The sequence below is a fragment of the Aethalodelphis obliquidens genome, unplaced genomic scaffold (genome assembly GCF_003676395.1).
Source record: "Aethalodelphis obliquidens isolate GAN/ISIS:26980383/991018 unplaced genomic scaffold, ASM367639v1 scaffold61, whole genome shotgun sequence".
NCBI classification, from domain to species: domain Eukaryota; kingdom Metazoa; phylum Chordata; class Mammalia; order Artiodactyla; family Delphinidae; genus Aethalodelphis; species Aethalodelphis obliquidens.
The window spans coordinates 6076072-6096642 of NW_020838005.1; the positions used below are offsets into that span (position 1 = coordinate 6076072).

Below are 20571 nucleotides of genomic sequence, written 5' to 3' on the forward strand. Positions count from 1 at the left end.
AGAATTTCTTTTGAAAGGTGTGATTAGGGTCAGTAAGTTCAAACAGGCTTTTGAGAACTTTTAGCCAGGAAGAATTCCACATATTTGAGATAGGAGAGTTTAGATCATTTAAACTTTGCTGATCAATTCCTGAAATAATATAAAATCAATAAGGAGAAATGAAGTCAGAAGAATTACATTACTTCACATAAAAGAGTATTAAATTAGATAAGAGAAAAAAATCAGAGCTGATAACATTGGCAGGAACTAGAATTTCCAGGTTCTTAAATGGCAGGCTAGGCTATTCAGATCACCTTCTCATCAAAAGCAACTCAAAATGTTGGATAAGACATGAAAACATATTAAAAGCATCACATCAAAATGCCGACAAAAAAAATAGGAATTACCATGTAAAATTGAAGGGAACAGGGCTTCCCTGGTGGCGCAGTGGTTGAGAGTCCGCCTGCCGATGCAGGGGACACGGGTTCGTGCCCCGGTGTGGGAAGATCCCACATGCGGCGGAGCGGCTGGGCCCATGGGCCGCTGAGCCTGCACGTCCGGAGCCTGTGCTCCGCAACGGGAGAGGCCACAACAGTGAGAGGCCCGCGTACCGCAAAAACAAAAACAAACAAACAAAACAATTGAAGGGAACACAGGAATCCAGACTGGTAAGCAGGGGACTAAAACACCTTTGCTCTAGGGAATTTGCCAGTTCCAGAAGAGTTGAGTCTTAAGGACCTTATTAAGGGTATAGAGACTGTGACCAATGCAATTAAAGCACTTGATCTAATGGACATATATAAAACACTGTACCCTACACCTTCTTAATCACACATGGAAATGTACTAAGCCATAGAGTCTCAATATGTTGTAGAGGGACTAAAATCATAGAGATTATGTTTCTCTTATCATAATGTGATTATGCTGGAAATCAATAGCAAAAAGATATGTAGAAAATCCTTTTATGTTAGAATAGAAGAAATTTTATGATTATCTTTTGGATCAAAGATAAGCCATAATGGAAATCAGAAAATATTATGAACTGACTGGTAATTAAAATACTACACTTCAAAACTTATAGGGCATGGCTAAAGCCGTTCTTAGAAGGAAATACAGAGCCTTAAATTCTTACATTAGAGGTGGTGAAAGACAGAGCTCAGCATCCATCTCAAGAACTTAGAAAGTCGGCAACAACATAAACCAAACAATGAAGAAGAAAGAAATAAGAACAGAAGTAAATGGAATAGGAAATAGAAAAGTAGTAGAGAGGATAAAGGAAGCCAGAAATTGATATTTCAAAATGGCTAATAAAATTGATAAAACATTGGTTAGTTGATCAAGGCAAAAATGAGGTCACAAATACCCATTATTGGGAAGAAAAAATGGGATATCACTGCAGATAGGCAACTTTACGTCAGTACATTTGAAAAGTTAGATAATTAGATAAGACAGAGTCCTTAAAAATATAACAAAACTGGGAATTCCCTGGCAGTCCAAAGCACCGGGTAGGACTTGGTGCTTTCACTGCCGTGGCCTGTGTTCAATTCCTGGTTGGGGAACTAAGATCCTGCAAGCTGTGTGGCATGGCCAAAAACGAAACAAAACTGAATAGACCTATAATCATTAAGAAATTGAATCAGTATTTTAAAAGCATCTCATAAAAATAACTCAGCTGCAGTTTTCTTGTTGTGTTATTTTTGTGGATCTTTAAAGCTGATTCTCATGTTTATTTGGAAAGGCAAAAGTTTAAGAAAAGCAGAGACCCTCTTGGATAAGAACAAGAGGATGGGAGGATTTGTTCTTCCGGATATCAAGATTTATTATAAAGCACATACTACCCAAAGCAATCTACAGATTAAATGCAATCCCTATCAAAATACCTGTGATATTTTTCACAGATCTAGAACAAATAATCTTAAAATTTATATGGAAGCACAAAAGACCCCAAATTGCCAGAGCAAACAATCTGGAGAAAAAAGAACAAACCTGGAGGTATCGTGGTCCCTGACTTCAGACTATAACACAAAACTACAGGAATCAAAGCAGCATGGTGCTGGCACAAAAATAGACACACGGATAAATGGAACAGGACAGAGAGCCCAGAATAAACCCACGCACCTATGGTCAATTAAGCTGTGACAAAGGAGGCAAGAATGTAGAATGGAGAAAAGACAGTCTTCAGTAAGTGGTGCTGGGAACACTGGACAGCTACATGTAGAACAATGAGATTAGAACACTCCCTAACACCACATACAAAAATAAACTCAAAATGGATTAAAGACCTAAATGTAAGACCTGAAACCATATAACTCCTAGAAGAGAGCATAGGCAGAACACTCTTTGACATAAATTGTAGCAATTTTTTTTTGATCTGTCTCCTAAGGCAAAAGAAATAAAAGCAAAAATAAACAAATGGAACCTAATTAAACTTAAAAGCTTTTACACAGTAGAGGAAACCATTGACAGAATGAAAAGACAACCTACTGAATGGGAGAAAATATTTGCAAATGATGTGACTGATAAGGGGTTAATATCTAAAATATATAAACAGCTCATACAACTCAATATTGATAAACAAACAATCCAATTAAAAAATAAGCAGAAGACCTGAATAGACATTTTTCCAAAGAAGGTATACAGGTAGCTAACAGGCACATGAAAGATACACAACATTGCTAATTGTTAGAGAAATGCAAATCAAAACTGCAGTGAGGTGCCACCTCACACCTGTCAGAATGACTGACATCAAAAAGTCTACACATAAATGTTGGCTAGGATGTGGAGAAAAGGGAGCCCTTGTACACTGTTGGTGGGAATGTAAATTGGTGCAGCCACTATGGAAAACAGTATGGAAGTTCCTCAAAAAACTAAAAATAGAACTACCATATGATCCAGCAGTTCCACTCTTGTATGTGTATCTGACAAAAATGAAAACACTAACTCAAAAAGATACATGCACCCCAGTGTTCATAGCAGCGCTATTTACAATAGCTAAGATACAGAAGCAACCCAAGTGTCCATCAACGGATGAATGGATAGAGAAGTTGTGGTGTATATATATATATATATATATATATACATACACACACACAATGGAATATATATATATATATATATATATATATATACACACAATGGAATATTACTCAGCCATAAAAATGATATTCTTCCATTTGCAACAATATGGATGGACCTAGAGGGTATTTTATGCTTAGTGAAATAAGTCAGACAGAGAAAGACAAATACTTCATGTTTTCACCTATGTGTGGAATCTAAAAAATAGCACAAACAAATGTATATAACAAAACAAAAACAGACTCTGAGATATAGAGAACAAACTAGTGCTTACCAGTGGGGAGAGGGGAGGAGGGGGGCAAGATAGGGGTATGGGATTGAGAGTATAAACTATTATGTATAAAATAAATAAGCAACAAGGATATATTGTACAACACAGGGCAATATCGTAATTATTTTGTAATTTTATTTTTTTTAACTTTGGAAAGTTGATATTTCATTTTAAAAAATGTTTTATTAAAGTATAGTTGATTTACAAAGTTGTGTTAGTTTCAGGTGTACAGCAAAGTGATTCAGTTATACATATACATATATCCACTCTTTTTAAGATTCTTTTCCCTATAGGTCACTACAGAGAATTGAGTAGCGTTCCCTGAGCTATACAGTAGGTCCTTATTAGTTACATATTTTATATATAGTAGTTTAAATGAAGTATAGTCTATAAAAAATATTGAATCACTATGCTGTACACCTGAAATTAATATATTATAAATCAACCATTATTCAATAAAAATAAGTTTAAAAAGAAAATCTAAAATATTGTAAGAAGAGTGAAAAAAAGAAGTAAATTCCAAGTAGATTACAGACCTAAATTGTGAAAACAAAACTACAGAACTTCAAGTAGATAATATCATTATGATCTTGGGTTTGAGAAGCATTTCTTAAACAAGATACATAAAGCACTAACCATAAGGGAAACTATTTGATAAATTTAACTATATTAAAATCACAACTTTTGTTCATCAAAAAAATCATAAAGAAAATGTAAGGATAGGAGGATTATATTTGCCAAAGTATTAATATCCAAGATATATAAAAAGTAGATTTTAAAATTATCTCCAGTAGATTTGAAAACTGCAGACCACTGAATAGAAAAATGGACAAAGGACTTATAATGGTGAGGAAACATGAAATGATAATCTGTGCCATTATTAATCAAGGAAATGCAAATTAAGATCAAGTGAGATTTCATTACACACCAAGCATACCGACAAAAAGTGAAAAGTCTGACATTAACAGACTTTAATGAATTGGCAAACATTTAGAGCTCTGACAACTCTCATGAATTGATATGGGTTTATAAATTAATAAACCTACTCTGGGAAATGGTTCAACATCTAGTTAAGTTGAGGACATGCAAAGCCAACAAGCCAGCAATTTTATTTCTAGGTATGTACTCAAGAGAAATTTATACATATGTAACAGAATGCAGGTCAAGAATGTACTTAGCAGCCCCAAGCTGGTAATGTTCATCAGCAGTAGAATGGATAAATCAGTTATGATCTATTCATACAAAGGGATATTACAAAGCAATGAAAATGAAGAAAATAGAAGAACCTCATGAACATAACAGTAAGTGAAAGATTAAAACCACAGAATAGGGCTTCCCTGGTGGCGCAGTGGTTGAGAGTCCGCCTGCCGATGCAGGGGACACGGGTTTGTGCCCCGGTCCGGGAAGATTCCACATGCCGCGGAGCGGCTGGGCCCGTGAGCCATGGCCGCTGAGCCTGCGCGTCTGGAGCCTGTACTCCACAACAGGAGAGGCCACAACAGTGAGAGGCCCACGTACCACAAAAAACAAACAAACAAAACACAACAGAATAACTTCATTGATGTAAATTTCAAAAAAAATAGGTGATTACTGTTACAAAAATCAGGTGTGGGTACTACTGGAGAGAGGGAAGGTATTGTCATCAGTAGGGACACATGGAGGGCCTCCAAGGGTGCTGACAATTCTCTGTTTCTTGATATGAGTGGTGGTTATATGAGCATTCACTTTATAATAAGTATAATAATATTACATATTGCAACATTATATATAGTATGACAGCGTTAATGTAAATGCTTTAATAAACTGCATTTATGTTTTATGAACTTTTGTACATTTATGTATCTTTCTGTAATCAGATCTAGAAATTACAAAGGTTAATATATTGATTGCTGTTCCTGTTAATAATATGAGCAATGCCCATGATGAAAGAATAACTTTGTGAATGTGTGTGCATATGCGTGCTTGGTACTGATTCAAATGTAAACATCTTATAAATCTCATTTACATGCATAATGTTTTGTAGGGGAGTACTTTGGCTGACTCATTGCTACAAAACTTTAAGATTTGGATAGGAAATAGTGACATAGAAATTTTAATATTTTGAAAGTTTTCATACATTTTGATGATAATTTGAACATTTCAAGACTCATTATTTGGTCAAACTTGGGAGTTTGTAGCATAAGTGGATATGGAGTCCCAGATATTCTAAGAAAGATATAATAATTTAAAATATTTCCTTCGGCTGGCCAGAAATAGAATTTCTCTTTCATAAAAGCAAAAACTATACTAAGATAAATTTATTTTGCCTTTTAGGAAGACATCACCATATCTTTTCAAAATAATTTATCTATGATTATAGAAGTAATGTTTTTTCATTACTGAAACTCAAACCCTTCCTTATAGGTACAGCGTGAATATTTGACACCTCTGTTGTATAGCAATTTTCTTTTATCTCTTTTGAGATGCATTGCATTAAAAAATAGAAACAGTATTGTGGAAATGGTAGGGAACACAGAATACTTTCTTTCAGAAGAGAGCCATGTAATATCTTTCATAGTTCACTATTTTCTACTTCAGTTTTTTTGCTTAAGTGATATATAATTTACAAATTGAGATAGTAGTGGATAAGAGCACGGCTTTGCAGTTAGCACTGCAGTTAGCGCTTTGCAGATCCAGCACTGGCCCTGGGCAGGTGCTCAACCTTTCTCTAAGTGTTATTCAGTGTTTTAACTTTAAAATGAGATGTCATTTAAAATGGACAGAATTAATTTTCAGTCAGGTAATGTGAGATTATTCCATATTAATAAGACTTGTCTCAAACACCTGAGCTAAAGTCCGGGTGTGCCAGGAGGAAGGGTCCCATGGGTGATGATAAGAGGTGCCAGCTGTTGCTTTGAGGGATGCAGGTTCATCTACCTGTTGGAGGACTTCAGAACCCTGTGATGTTTTGCCCCCGTGGAGGCCCTGTTCTCCAGCAGGAGGCAGGAGGTCATCCTTGAAGCAGCACTCCACCAGTGCCACTCATCTGTGGTGGTCTTCCTGTGCCATCTCTGGGGAGGTGGGGTCAGTTTAAGAAGCAGGGAGTAGAGGTGCTGACTCTGTTCATGTATTTGGAATGTTTGAAGTTCTTTTTTTCTTGCTTTTAAAAACATTTTATTTTATTGATGTATAGTTGATTTACAATGCTGTGTTAGTTCCTGGTGTACAGCAAAGTGATTGTTATACATATATATAATAGATTGCATCTGCTAATCCCAAACTCCCAATCCATCCTTCCCCCATGGCCCCTTGGCAACCACCAGTCTGTTCTCTATGTCTGTGAGTCTGTTTCTGTTTCGTAAATAAGTTCATTTGTGTCATATTTTAGATTCCACATATAAGTGATATCATACGGTATTTGTCTTTCTCTTTCTGATTTACTTCACTTAGTATGATAATCTCTAGGTGCATCCATGTTGCTGCAAATGGCATTATTTCATTCTTTCTCTTTGGCTGAGTAGTATTCCGTTGTACATATGTACTACACTTTCTTTATCCATGGAGTGTTTGAAGTTCTGAGTCATTCATTGGTTGTTTCATTATTCATTGAGAGAAATTTTGAAGAAGCAATTAGGAATGTTCAAAATCTAGTAAACAGAGTTATAGCAGCTAAGCCTCTGCTTATGCTAATCTCACAAAGTGAATTAAATACGGTGGAGACGTACCATCCTGAGTGCGACATTTTAGCATGTAGGCCAGTAGTCTTTCTCTGAGAATGGTGGCCCTTGGGCATGTGTAAGCCAGATGCTGACCACAAGAACTTTGATCTCATTAAGAGATCATTATAGCAACTTAATAAACTCGTCTAATAATACTTTAATAAACATATCTAATAAGAGTTCATCTAGGAACCTAAACAACTAAAGTGATGGAATGTAAGAAACAACATAGCCCTGGAGGTGGGCAGTAAGGTGGCTTGAATGAGAGCAAAACTAGATGAATAGCTTGAAGCCTTAGGTTAGTTTCCCTAGATGCAGAGCATGAGACAGGGATTTAGTACATGTGATTTATTGAGGAAAAAGAAAAGAACCTGTAAGAGAGTGAGGACAGCAGATTAGGGAAGGGGAAGAAGCTGAGCAAGGGTGTGGCCTCAGGTAGCCTGACCTTGGCCTGCTCCACAGCGGAGCCAGGCGAGGGGAATTATGGAGGTGTGGTCATATGACTTGTTTCACTCAGTGAGATATGAGTGAAAGTATGGCTTGGAACTTCTGGGAAGTCTCTTTAAAGATAGAGGAAGTGGGAAGAAGTGTCCTTCTATTTTTCCTTTTTCTAATCTACAACTTGGACCTGACAGTTGTAGCACCAGAAGTCATCTTATGTCCTTGAGAATGAGAGCCATCTGCTAAGGATAGTTGTGTAGAAAGAAGAAATCTGAGTCCCTGGCGACCATGTGCCACCCGACCACCACTAGATCACCTAGCTCAGTACCTTTCACTTAAAGTGAAAAAGAAATATAATTCTGTCTTGTTTAAGCCACTGTTACCTTTGTTCTCTGTTAAACTGATTGCAGTGCCTAAGTGGTATGGTGAGATGGGGCTGTACCAATTCTTGAGAGATACGAGACTTTCTGAGAGATATGGTAAGATATTCTAGTCACCAGGAAACATGTGATAACAACTTTAATACTTCTTGTTTTCCTACCAAGCTATTAAATAAGAAGGAAAAAATGTGCTTTTCTTGCCTTCTCCATAAAATTGAGAACTTTCTCTCTTTCAAACTATATGCATGTTGATTTTAATTTGTGCTTATGTTCTTCTCTTCTTTGTGGACTTGCAATGTGTAGCTTAAAATGCTATTTTACCAAAAAAGGAAAAAGAAGGTATTGTGTTCTCTAATGCAGATCTCTTAACTTTGGGAGTAAAAAGTGAAACCAAACTGGTAACCACTGAAATAAGCAGATGCAAATGAAAATATGAATACCAAAGACCTCTGATACTCTTTTATAACTGTTGGTTTCCACATATCCTAGAGCTTTCACTTTTCACATGTTGCTTCATTTAGCTGCTTTGAATATGTAGGCTTCTATAAGTAATGATATCAAAAGATGTAGTTCATTAATATATAGCAGTGGGTCTCAATTTTGCCCCCTAGGGGACATTTGGCAGTGTATGGAGATATTTTTGGTTGTCACAATAGGGTGGACTCTGCTGGCATCAGAGATGGATAAAATCAAGGGATACTGCTACACATCCAACAAGGCGTAGGACTGCCCCTCCCGACAAAGAATTACCCAGGCCAAGATGTCTAGTGCCAAAGTTAAGAAACCCTGATAGGGAATCCTTGGTAGTCATCCTCTTATTTTAACAGTTCAGATGCCCAACGATGTCTTTAAAATCCCTTAAATTTCATTTCTAGTATATTAATTAATTTCTTAGCTGCTTCTTCCCCCTTTAAAATAGCCCAAGTACTCTTGTCTCCCTCAGATGACCTAGTTAACACTTTCCCTTGCTGATGCTTTGTCATCTCCTGGTATGCAAAAGAGTGACTGAGGCTTATGCTTAACCAAATCACATGGAAGCCCAGATTTCAATGTAACTTCCTAGGGTGCTGGAGCTCATGTCCTTCTACTCCACCATCTTGTCTCCATCCTCTTCCTGGGGTGCCTGGATTAAAAAATCAGGAATTGAACATATTTTATTCTAAATCCAATGGATACTTTGAAGGAAATTTTACTTTACTTGCCTTCACTTTACTTTTCAAAGCCATCTTACTTTAGTGAATATTAATATGCAGAATAACTGATTATTGTGCTGGCTTTTATAACATTGAAAGGAATAATAAACAAGTCGAAACTCTAAGTCTAGTGTGAAAAATATGAAAATGAGTATGTTTCACAGCAGGGAGTTGCAGCATTATGTCACCTTTCTGCATCTGTCATCTTTCTGCATGATGTTCACTCTGGTCTGAGATGGAAAATCTGAAAAATGATGTCCTTAGGCTTTGTTCACGGGAAGAAGGGTGAAATATTAGGCTTGCAGTACTGGGAACAATGATAGGATTATGGAGTGAAATGACCCACTATTGCAAGGAACTACCAGTTCATTTATTCAACCTACACAGCCAGAGACAACCAGGAAACATTTGTTAAGCAGCCCTGAATTAGGGCTCTGCAGAGATCCAGGTGTTCTTACTAGCTTTATCATCACACACCATGGAGTATCGACTCTAGATCAGGGAGGAGGCTGTGGAAAGGGAAAGAAAAACATTACTGAAGGATTTTACAGAAAACAAAGGTAAAGCTAGGTGACTGCCTGGCTTAAGGCATAAAGGAGACTCAAATGAAACATGGATTACTACAGAATTGAAAACTTGGGTTGCTGGAAGAATGGTCCAGTCAATGGATAGAGATGAGAATGGTGGGGGACAATGAAAGATAGTGAGGTCAAGTTGAGAATCCAGGGACGATGGAGCCTAGATATGTAAACGTCTAACGGTAATGTGGCTCTACATGGCTGACGCCTGGAAGAGAACATGAATCACAAATTCAGAATTGTAAGTTCACAGCATAGAAAAGGAAGTTTCCGTTGGAGGGCACATGGAAGGGAGGGTGACGGACAAAGACCGAGCCCAGGAACATCTGTAGTAAGGAGGATGGTGGGGGGGAAATGGAAAAGCAAATAGATATAAAGTGGTCAAGAAATAGTGAGATTCTGAGGTGAGTACAGTGTTACAAGGCCAAGGGAAAAAGCATTTAAGGAAGGAAGGCACTGTGAACACTGTTGGATCAGAATGATCGAGAAGAATGAAGATAAAAGGGTAAAAAAATAGATGAAATTATTTTTTTTGATTAATCATGGTGATTTAAAAAATTTTTGTCACCATCCAGATGCTGTTCATATAAATTTTTAATCTGAATTATTTTATGGAAATAAATTTACAGAGTCCATTTGTTAACAGAATAGAGCAAACAAAAAATACACCCCAAACCTCCACAAAAACCTTAAGGGAATTTTTTCAGTCTGTCTGTCTGTGTCCCCATACCCATTATTTTAACTATAAATGTTTTTTTTAAATTAGGGTGAGAAGATATTTGGAAAATATTTAGCTCAAAGACTTCTGTTTATGATCAAGAAGGAGTAATAGGGACTGGATTTACTCTCCCACTTGAAATAACTAAAAAAATCAGACAAAACAATGAAACAATGGTTCTCACACAGTAGACATAAGAAAAACAAATAAAGAAGTCCTACAAATGCCCTACCTTATTTCCTGGAGAAAGTTTCTAGGCTGCAAAGCAAGGAGGAGGAACCCAGGCCAAGTCTCACAGTCTCCATGGGTTCAGGAGATGGCACTGAGAGTCCAGGGATGCTGAGGAAGGTGGAATTCACAGAACAGAAGAAGGGAGGAGAGAAACACTCAGAGAGTGGAAATTCCGGGGACCTGCAAAGGGTTCTCTTAAGTAATTGTCTGAGTACTGACCAGCATATGTGTGATTAAACAACCTCAGGCCAGAAAAAGAATCACCTTGAAGAATTAGAGGGAACAATTCCCAGAGCTCACACAGGGTTGGGAATACTGCCCATTCTCATTACCTAGAATGGAAAATATAAAAACTCATTGAACATCAGGTAGAGTACTTCTGAAGACTTTACCTCATTAGTGGGGCAATTAATGTAGATTAAAAGTTTTTCTGGTCCAAAGTAACAATGCTTGAAAGCAAGCATCAAAAGGATATGTTATTTTTGCAAAGTAGCTTAATCTCTCAGAACAAAGTATATGAATACATAGGTAGGAATAACAAAATATCCAGCACCCAACAAGATAAAATTCACAGTTTCTGGCATCCAACAACATGCAGATAAGCAAGAAAATGCTATCTTTAATGAGAAAAATCGATTGAAAATGATACAAACTTGATGCAGATAATGACACTAGCACAGGTTTTAAAGCCATTAAAACTGTATTCAGTATGTTTAAGAAGCTAGAGGGAAGGTTGAACATGTGAAGTAGAAAGACAAAAAATATAAAAAAGACCCAATCCATCTTCAAGAGATGAGTACTACAATGCCTGAGATTTAAAAATTGAATAATGTCAGAAAAAATCCAAATTTGATAAAGACTATAAAACCACTGCTCCACGAAGCTAAATGAACACCAAACACAAGAAACGTGAAGAAAAACATCACAACACATCATAATCAAATCAGTAAGATAAGTGATAAACAGAAAATTTTAAAAGCAGCCACAGGAAAGAAAAGATAATTTCATACAGGAGAACAAAGATACGAAGATGGCAGATTTCTCATCAGCAGCAATGCCAGCTAGGAGACAGTGGAGCAATATCTTTACTGAAAGAAAAAGAATTGTCATACTAGAATTCTTTGCCTGGTGAATACACCTTTCAAAAAGAAAGCAAAAATATTTTTTCAGATGTACAAAAGCTGGATGAATTCATCACCAGCTAGAAGGAAATGTTAAAGGAAGTCCTTCAAACAGAAAGAAAGAAAATGATGCCATCAGGAAATCTGGATCTCCACAAGGAATAAAGAGTACTAGAAATGTTAACTACATGTTAACTAAATATAAAGATTTTTAAAGATTTAAATATCTTTAAAAGATAAACCACTGCTTAAAGCAAAAATAATAAGTGTATTTTGAGGGTTATAAGATATGTAGAAGTAAAATGTTAGGCAAAAATAGCACAAAGTCAAAATATGGATCAATGGAGCAGGATAGAAAGCCCAGAGATAATTTATCCATGCAGCTATGGTCACCTAATCTATGACAAAGGAGGCCAGAATATACCTGGCCAGAATGGAGCAAAGACAGCCTCTTCAATAAATGATGCTGGGAAAACTGGACAGCTACATGTAAAAGAAGGAAATTAGAACACTCCCTAACACCATACACAAAAATAAACTCAAAATGGATTAAAGACCTAAATGTAAGGTGAGACAGTATAAAACTCTTAGAGAAAAACATAGGCAGAACACTCATTGACATAAATCGCTGCAAGATCTTTTTTGACCCACCTCCTAGAGTAATGAGAATAAAAACAAAAGTAAATATATGGGACCTAATTAAACTTAAAAGCTTTTGCACAGCAAAGGAAACCATAAACAAGATGAAAAGACGACCCTCAGAATGGGAGAAAATATTTGCAAATGAAGCAACTGATAAAGGATTAATCTCCAAAATATACAAGCAGCTCATGCAGCTCAATATCAAAAAAACAAACAACCCAATCCAAAAATGGGCAGAAGACCTAAATAGACATTTCTCCAAAGAAAACATACAGATGGCCAACAAACACATGAAAAGATGCTCAACATTACTAATCATTAGAGAAATGCAAATCAAAACTACACTGAGATATCACCTCACACCAGTCAGAATGGCCATCATCACAAAATCTACAAAAAATAAATGCTGGAGAGGGTGTGGAGAAAAGGGAACCCTCTTGCACTGTTGGTGGGAATGTAAACTGATACGGCCACTATGGAGAACAGTATGGAGGTTCCTTAAAAAACTAAAAGTAGAACTACCATGTGACCTAGCAATCCCACTGCTGGGCATACACCCAGAGAAAACCATAATTCAAAAAGACACATGCACCCCAGTGTTCACTGCAGCACTATTTACCATAGCCAGGACATGGAAACAACCTAAATGTCCATCAGCAGAGGAATGGATAAAAAAGATGTGGTACATATATACAATGGAATATTACTCAGCCATAAAAAGTAACAAAATTGGGTCATTTGTAGAGATGTGGATGGACCTAGAGACTGTCATACAGAATGAAGTAAGTCAGAAAGAGAAAAACAAATATCATATATTAATGTATATATGTGGAATCTGAAAAAACTGGTATAGACAATCTTGTTTACAAAGCAGAAATAGAGACACTGAGGTAGAGAACTAACATATGGATACCGAGGAGGAAGGGAGATGGGATGAATTGGGAGATTGGGATTGACATATATACACTATTGATACTATGTGTAAAATAGATAACTAATGAGAACCTACTGTATAGCCCAGGGAACTCTACTCAGTGCTCTGTGGTGACCTAAATGGGAAGGAAATCCAAAAAAGAGGGGATCTATGTATACGTATAGCTGATTCACTTCGCTGTACAGTAGAAACTAACACAACATTGTAAAGCAACTATACTCCAAAAAAAATGTAAAAAAAAAAAAAAAAAGAAAGTAACAGAGGCAGTACAAAGATGTGGTTAAGAGCAGAGTCCTGGAACCAGACTATGGAGAAATAAAAAATAAAAGCACACAATATATACTATTAAAAAAAATAGCACAGAGTCTGGGAGGAGAGACTTGTAGTCTTCCACTTTGTAAGTGGAAGAAGGATAGTGTTTTCCAAACATGGTGCTGGAACAATTGTATTTGCAGCAAACAACTACAAATTACCACCACCACAACAAAACCAAAACAACTTTGATCCATATCTCGCACCATATACAAAACATAAGATGAATCATAGCCCTAAATTTAAAACCTAAAACTATAAAACATCTAGAGGGAAATATAGGAGAAAATCTTTGTGACTTGGGTTAGGTAAAGATTTTTTTTGATACAACACCAAAAACATGATCCATAAAAGAAAACACTGATAATTCGGACTTCATCAAAATTAATTTGTGCTCTTTGAAAGTCATTGTTAAGAGAATGAAAGGCAAGCCACAGATTGGGATAAAATATTTTCAAGTATATATCTGATAAGATATTTGTATCCAGAATATATAAAGAACTCCAAATTCAATAATAAGAGGCAATACAATTTAAAAATGGAAAAAATTGAACACTTTACCAGAGAAGGTATACAAATGGCAAATTATCACATGAAAAGATACTCAACATTATTAGACATTAAGAAATTCAAATTAAAACCACGATAAGATACTATTACACATATTTTGACAATGGCTAAAATTAAAAGTACTGACCATGACAAGGGTTTGTGTGGATACGACAACTGAGCTCTCATACATTGCTGGTAGGGAATGTAAAGTGTTACAACCACTTTGGAAAAAGTTCGGCAGTTTACCAGCCATTCCACTCCCAGGTATTTATCCAGGAGAACTGAAAGCATATGTACATACAAAGACCTGTACGTGAATAATCACAGTAGCTTTATTTTAATAGCGAGAGGCTGCAAAGAACCCACATATCCATCAACAGGTCAGTGAGTAAACAAATTTGGCATATCCAATCAATGGAACACTGCTCGGCAATAAAAGGAAGCAACTGTTGATACATACAACAACATGGCTGAGTTACCAAAAAAGAGTACACACGACATGATTCCAATTGTATAAAATTCTAGAAAAATACACATGACAGAATGTAGATCAGTGTTTGCCTGGGGCTTTAGGATGGGGGCTGGGAGTGGTGAGAAGGGGAGATTTAAAAGGCGTATGAGGAAACTTTTGTAAATGTTCATTATCTTGATTGTGGTGATGATTTCATGGCATATACACGTGTCAAAACTGATGAAATTGTACAGTTTAAATATATACCATTTATGGTATGTCAATTATACCTTAATAAAACTGGTTTTAAAAGGATCTAACCCAAATCCTTACTGATGCTGAATTGAGGCCAGAGAGGTTAGGAGGCATGGATTCTAGATGGATCCATGTTCATCCTAGTGATCACAGCTTGCTTCTCTGCATTCATATGTTTGTTGATACATTCTAGACATTTCCTGAGACTGAGATCAGGCTCAGTGGTCTGTGTTTTAGCTGAATCTCTAGCAAGGTTCCTGAACTCAGCTAGATGTTTAGTAGCTCATTTCTTTCTTTTTTTTTTTTTTTTTTTTTTGCGGTACGCGGGCCTCTCACTGTTGTGGCTTCTCCCGTTGCGGAGCACAGGCTCCGGCCGCTCCGCGGCATGTGGGATCTTCCCGGACCGCGACACGAACCCGTGTCCCCTGCATCGGCAGGCGGACTCTCAACCACTGCGCCACCAGGGAAGCCCTAGTAGCTCATTTCTTGACAGGAATTTTTAAATTCTTAAGTAGTATGTTGAAAACTTCTCCTCCTTGAATTTCTGCATTAGAAGTCACAAGGGGATGGCAGAGATATGTTTATTGAGCTCCTATGTAAGATACCTAGCAAACCTGTGAGGTGTGTATCACCATCCCCACTTTTCCGAATGAGGACACTGAAGCTTAGATGGGTCTAGTACCTCGGCTGAAGTTACACAGTAAACGCAGAGATGGAATTAGAATCCAGAACCATCTCATGGCAACACTCATGCCAGTTTCTCTGCTTCATGCAGCAGACCACGATCGGGATCCATTTTTTCCTAGCAACTGGCTGTAGAAGAGAAGAATATAGATTCATCCTGGTGGGAGTCACCCGGTCTCTGTAGCCAACATGGGTGGTCCTCTAATGAGATTGCTCCTTGGAAGTTCCCTAACACAGAGTCAGTAATTTCAGACCATTAGGAATATGTCCTTCCTTGCCCTGATGTTCACTATCAGCTGGTGACTCCTGAAATTTCTTAATCACCTCACAACAGCTCACAGTGTGAACTTCCGTTTAAAGTTTCCATGTTCGGGCATATTTCTCATCTCTCTAGTCTGAACATATAAAACAGGGCTAGTACCCAAAGATGAGCCAAAGTTTAGAGGGCTACTGAGCAGATGAGAACTCATCCATCTTTTTGCCTCATTATAGGTTAAGCATTTCTCTGTTTTCCAGCATTTTCTCTGGCTCCACTGAGACAGAGGGAAATCTTAGGGCAGTCTCATGATGGTTTGTCCCTTTCAAATCTTATTTGGAGAAGGTGGATGGAGAAATCTCAAACAGTTGGTAGGGCAGTTCTTTTCAAGAATGCCCCAAAGCCCAGTCCTCAGTAATCAGTTTAGAGAGTGTTATGGAAGAATTTTAAGCACAAGATGTTGCATCTGAGCCGGTTATTCTCTTTTCACCCCCTACAGCAAGTCTATTGCTTACTTTCCTGGGATGTAATGCCAAATAATGTTAATAATTTATCCTCCTAGTTTTTCCAAAGCCAAGTGGAAGGCACAGTGAACTTTGCAACACATATTGAATCAATGTGAAAAAGAGCTCTGGATTTTTGATGATTTGGAACCCTATGCTCACCCGGGGTTCCACGGAATTCTGTGGCTCCCTTGAAACTGATCTTTCCATACGTCTCTGGTCCCCCGTGTGTCCTGTCAAGACACCCATGCGGCCTTGTGCTCAACCGACCGGCTTCATTTCCTTCCAGGACAATTGGCAGGACCCAGGCTCATCTCCTCACAGCCCTCAGCGTAGACCAAGCTTCTTCTTATTTCTGGGTCTTGGGCTGGCATGCTCCACTGCCCACCAGATGCACCGCACACACACACTGTGTTCCATAGTCTTTGATTGTTTTGCTGTAACTTCTTGTGCATCAGTCTTGAAAAGAGAAAGTGCTTCCGTGTCAGGTAGATCTAGGTTTAACTCATAAGATGGCATTCACTGTACTAGGATGGGGACCTAGTTGAAAAATGAGACCGTCTTATTTCTGAATCCCAGTATCTAGTACCTTGCCTGATTCAGGGAAAGACGGATGAATGAATGGAAGGAAGAAAAGAAGGCAGGAAGTCAGAAAGAAGGACTTTAAGAACTTCGTTTTTCAATAATTTTTAATTGTTTTTGTTTCTCTCTACCACCCGCTCTGCAAGTCTTTCTTTCCCCCTTTTTAGTAACCCAGTGGGTGTGAGCTTGAGAGATACAAGATAATGTTAACAGGCTTGATTTTTTTCAAACTTCAGATCAGAGACCAAGCGTGAAGACATTGCATTTGAAAGCGCTTCATGGGTAGGAGCAGGGGAAGGAGAATTCACTCAAAGAATTCACTCAAACAAACCCTTTCTTGGGTTTGTTTTCCATTGAAATGAAGAACTGGGGTGGACATGAGCAGAGTTAAAATTTAACTAGGAAGGTAATTCTGTTAAAGAAAAATGTAATAAACTGTTTAGTTAAAAACTGAACAGTACGTTTCTACACACATAAAATGAATCTGACCCTCTCTTTGGATTATTTATCTGTGAGACCCCTGCTGTATGAGTATCTGAGATATTAATATAAATAATGCTTTTCTGGGGGAAAAGGGTCACTCCTAAAGTGTCTTGTGTGATGTCATTTGTTATTTTTATTTCAAAGTAGTTGTTCTGAACTGTTCTAAGATTATGAAAAGTTGTAAAAATAAAAGTATTTAACCCCTACATAATTTTTTATAGTCAACAAAGCACTTTACAGGTTCCATCTCATTTGCTCCTCAAACAAACCTATAGGTTAGGCCCTTATAATCCTTGTTCTACAGAAGAGGTTTGAAGCTCAGAAAGATTAGGAAATTTGCATAAAACATGTCAGTGGCAGAGTCAGACCTAAAAACAAGCTCTTGCAGCTCTGAGTCCTAGGCTTCTGACAAGAGATTTAGTAAACAGGTTTTCCTCACGTGTAAATTACTGTTTTGTGTTCATTATATAAACCAATAGAGGTTGAAAGAAATGGTGAAAAGTTTAATGATGCTAAACATCTATAAATGCAATGTATTAAAAATAATGAGAACAGAAAAGCCCTAGTTCTATAGGTTTCTCAATCTGCTGAGCATCAAATCGTATTTCCCAGTGAACCATCTGCTTTCAAATTTGAAGCTTCTATCCACTTAAGAAGCCCCTTCATTAGTGAACCGAAAGGTTCATGCATTGGAATTAACCAAATACACACACGTGTATGTGGATATAGATGTATGGCTTTGGTTTAAGGTATTATACCCTCTCCTCAGGATGAACTGTGATGGAAAAATGCAATCAAAATAACGTTGTCCTTGAGTAGACTGGAGAGTTAATGCCTAGTCCAATATCACTCAAGACTCAAAGAAATCCGAACACAGGCTTTCATGTTTTGTCTCCATCCCCTAGTGTATCTCTTTAACACTTTCTTGTCTTCCTTCCTGGCCGGTCAGGGGTTTAGCCAGAGTGACCAGGAAGAGAGGGTATTGTTTCTGACATGAAGAACTTTTAGTTTTATTAGAACATCCAAGAAGGGATGTGACTAGAAGGTTGAAGCTGTAAATTCAAAATTGAGAGACTTCTGCCCACAAATGTGACTATAACTGTGTGAATAGCTCCCATCTTTCCAATGGACGGTTTGTTTGGGTTCGTACAATGGGAGAGGTGCAGTGAGTCTGGGGTAGGGCTAATGCCCACGAAGTTACTCCTCTTTAAAGCTGTCCACAGTGTGTTGGCGACAGCCCAGACCTGCACAAGAAGACAGGGACAACAGTGGGAGGAGCCACATCAGTATTACAGTGTTACAGTGAACAGGCGATCAAGTTAGAATGTAGAATCGAGGGATCATGGCTTCAGGGAAGGGCCCATAAATCCCCATCCCCGATCACAGTAGTAGTATGAACTCTAATTGTATAAATGATGCATGGATTATTTTTTATAGAAATTCATCGCCTTATATACTTGCCCAGAATGACAGCCATGTGCATCTTTTCTGCCCAACCACACAATTGTGTGAAGTCTTCCAGATGTTTCTACCCCTTAGGTTGTCATGTCACTACAAAAGCAGCTCTAAAAAATCGATGTAAACTTAAGGGTTTCATTGTATAATCCTTATACCAGATGATTTGTGAAAATATGATCCGTGAAAGAGCCCACTGTTAAACCATATCCTTGGAGTGATTCTTAATTATTCCCGCTCTGTTTTCTAAAAAGCCACTTTTTATCTGTAAGCAACAATTTTTCACGATCCTGTGATAATTCAGAGACCTCCAAGTAAACACACAGATATTAGTCTTCAGTGTACAAGGCGTATGTAATCTTAGTAAAACTTATTGAAAAATATAAATAAATCATACCTGCAGGTTCTCTTTTACTCACATACTAATTTCTCTTTCAAAAAAAGAAAACTTAAATAGATTTAAACAACTACACGTGGAGACAGTGTTTTTCGGCATCTTGTTCTGAATGGAGAGGGGTCTGACTTGATCAAAAATCAGCCATCCGGCAATATTTTTTCTTCGTGGAGAATGTTTCAGAAGGAACAGTGATGCAACCGTCTTGCCATTATGCAAATGGATGTTAGGACAAAAGGATGGGAAGTAGTCATACGGGAAAAGCCCTACTTGTAAGGGAAGGAGGGAAAATTGAAAACAAAGAACATTCTGGAATGTATATTTATCCAGTCTCTTACCCTCCACTAGAATGTGAGCTCTGTGAAGGCAGGGTTTTCTTTCATTCACTGCTATATCTTCAGCATCTGAAAAAGTACTCAGCATGTATTAGGTGCTTAATAAATAATATTTATAATACATACTGTATACTGTAAATAATACTTATATATTGTACACCATAAGACTACTACTATAATACTTAAATGAATATATAACTTAGAAAGAAATGAAATAGATATACTAATTTGGTATTAATCAATGCTTATTGGAGGCATGGGCTGGTTTATTTTTATTATATAATATTAAATTAATATTTTGATGTCATTATTGGTATTGGCTCTTTAAGCCGCTTGGTTCCTGGTCCCCATGTGACCTTTGTGCATTGAGGAGAGGAAGGGACTCTGAAGGTGGGACAATGGCATTTCTAGGAAGTCAGCTAAACTGGGGGCTTGAAAATATGGAACTGTTTGTTTTGGAAAGTTGCATCTTTTACTGGAGGAGTTTGGGGGCACTTGTTAAAACTGAAACTGATGCTTGAATGATGTAGTAAACATGTGTGAAGTTCATTTTACAACAACATGGGGATCTATAGGGGATCTATGGCAGGCCTGTGGCTGTTTAACTTGGGGACTCTATCATTCAGTTAGAAATTGACCAGCATCTACACTTTAGCTGCTGTGACAGGGTGGAAAGTGTGCTGGGCTGATTTTAAGTGCTAGGTTTTTCTTTGATTAGGTGCATGACCTTAGGCAAACTCTTTAAACTCTCTGAGCATCAGTCACTTTGTCATTTATTAGGCAACTCCTGTGTGCAAAGCACTAGGCCAGGCACTTCCACGTATATTATTCTATTTCCTTATCTGCCAGTCGAGGGACGGTAACACCTGCCACACAGAATGTCTCATTAGGATCCGAGGAAACAGTGTGTATCACAGTGCTTTGCAAGCGATACATGGTTATGACTTAAATATCTGCATAGAAAAATGCATATTTGCAGAGCATCTACTGCGATGCAAGGCCTGTGATAAATTTACCTTAAGTTCAAAGATATTTGTTACAATTAAAA

General features: G+C 37.6%; 1 protein-coding gene across 5 annotated transcripts in view; it reads left to right on the top strand.

The window, feature by feature from the left end:
- MSRA (methionine sulfoxide reductase A) overlaps positions 1–20571 on the top strand; it is a 371535-nt gene that overhangs the window by 253209 nt on the left and 97755 nt on the right. The window lies entirely within an intron of this gene.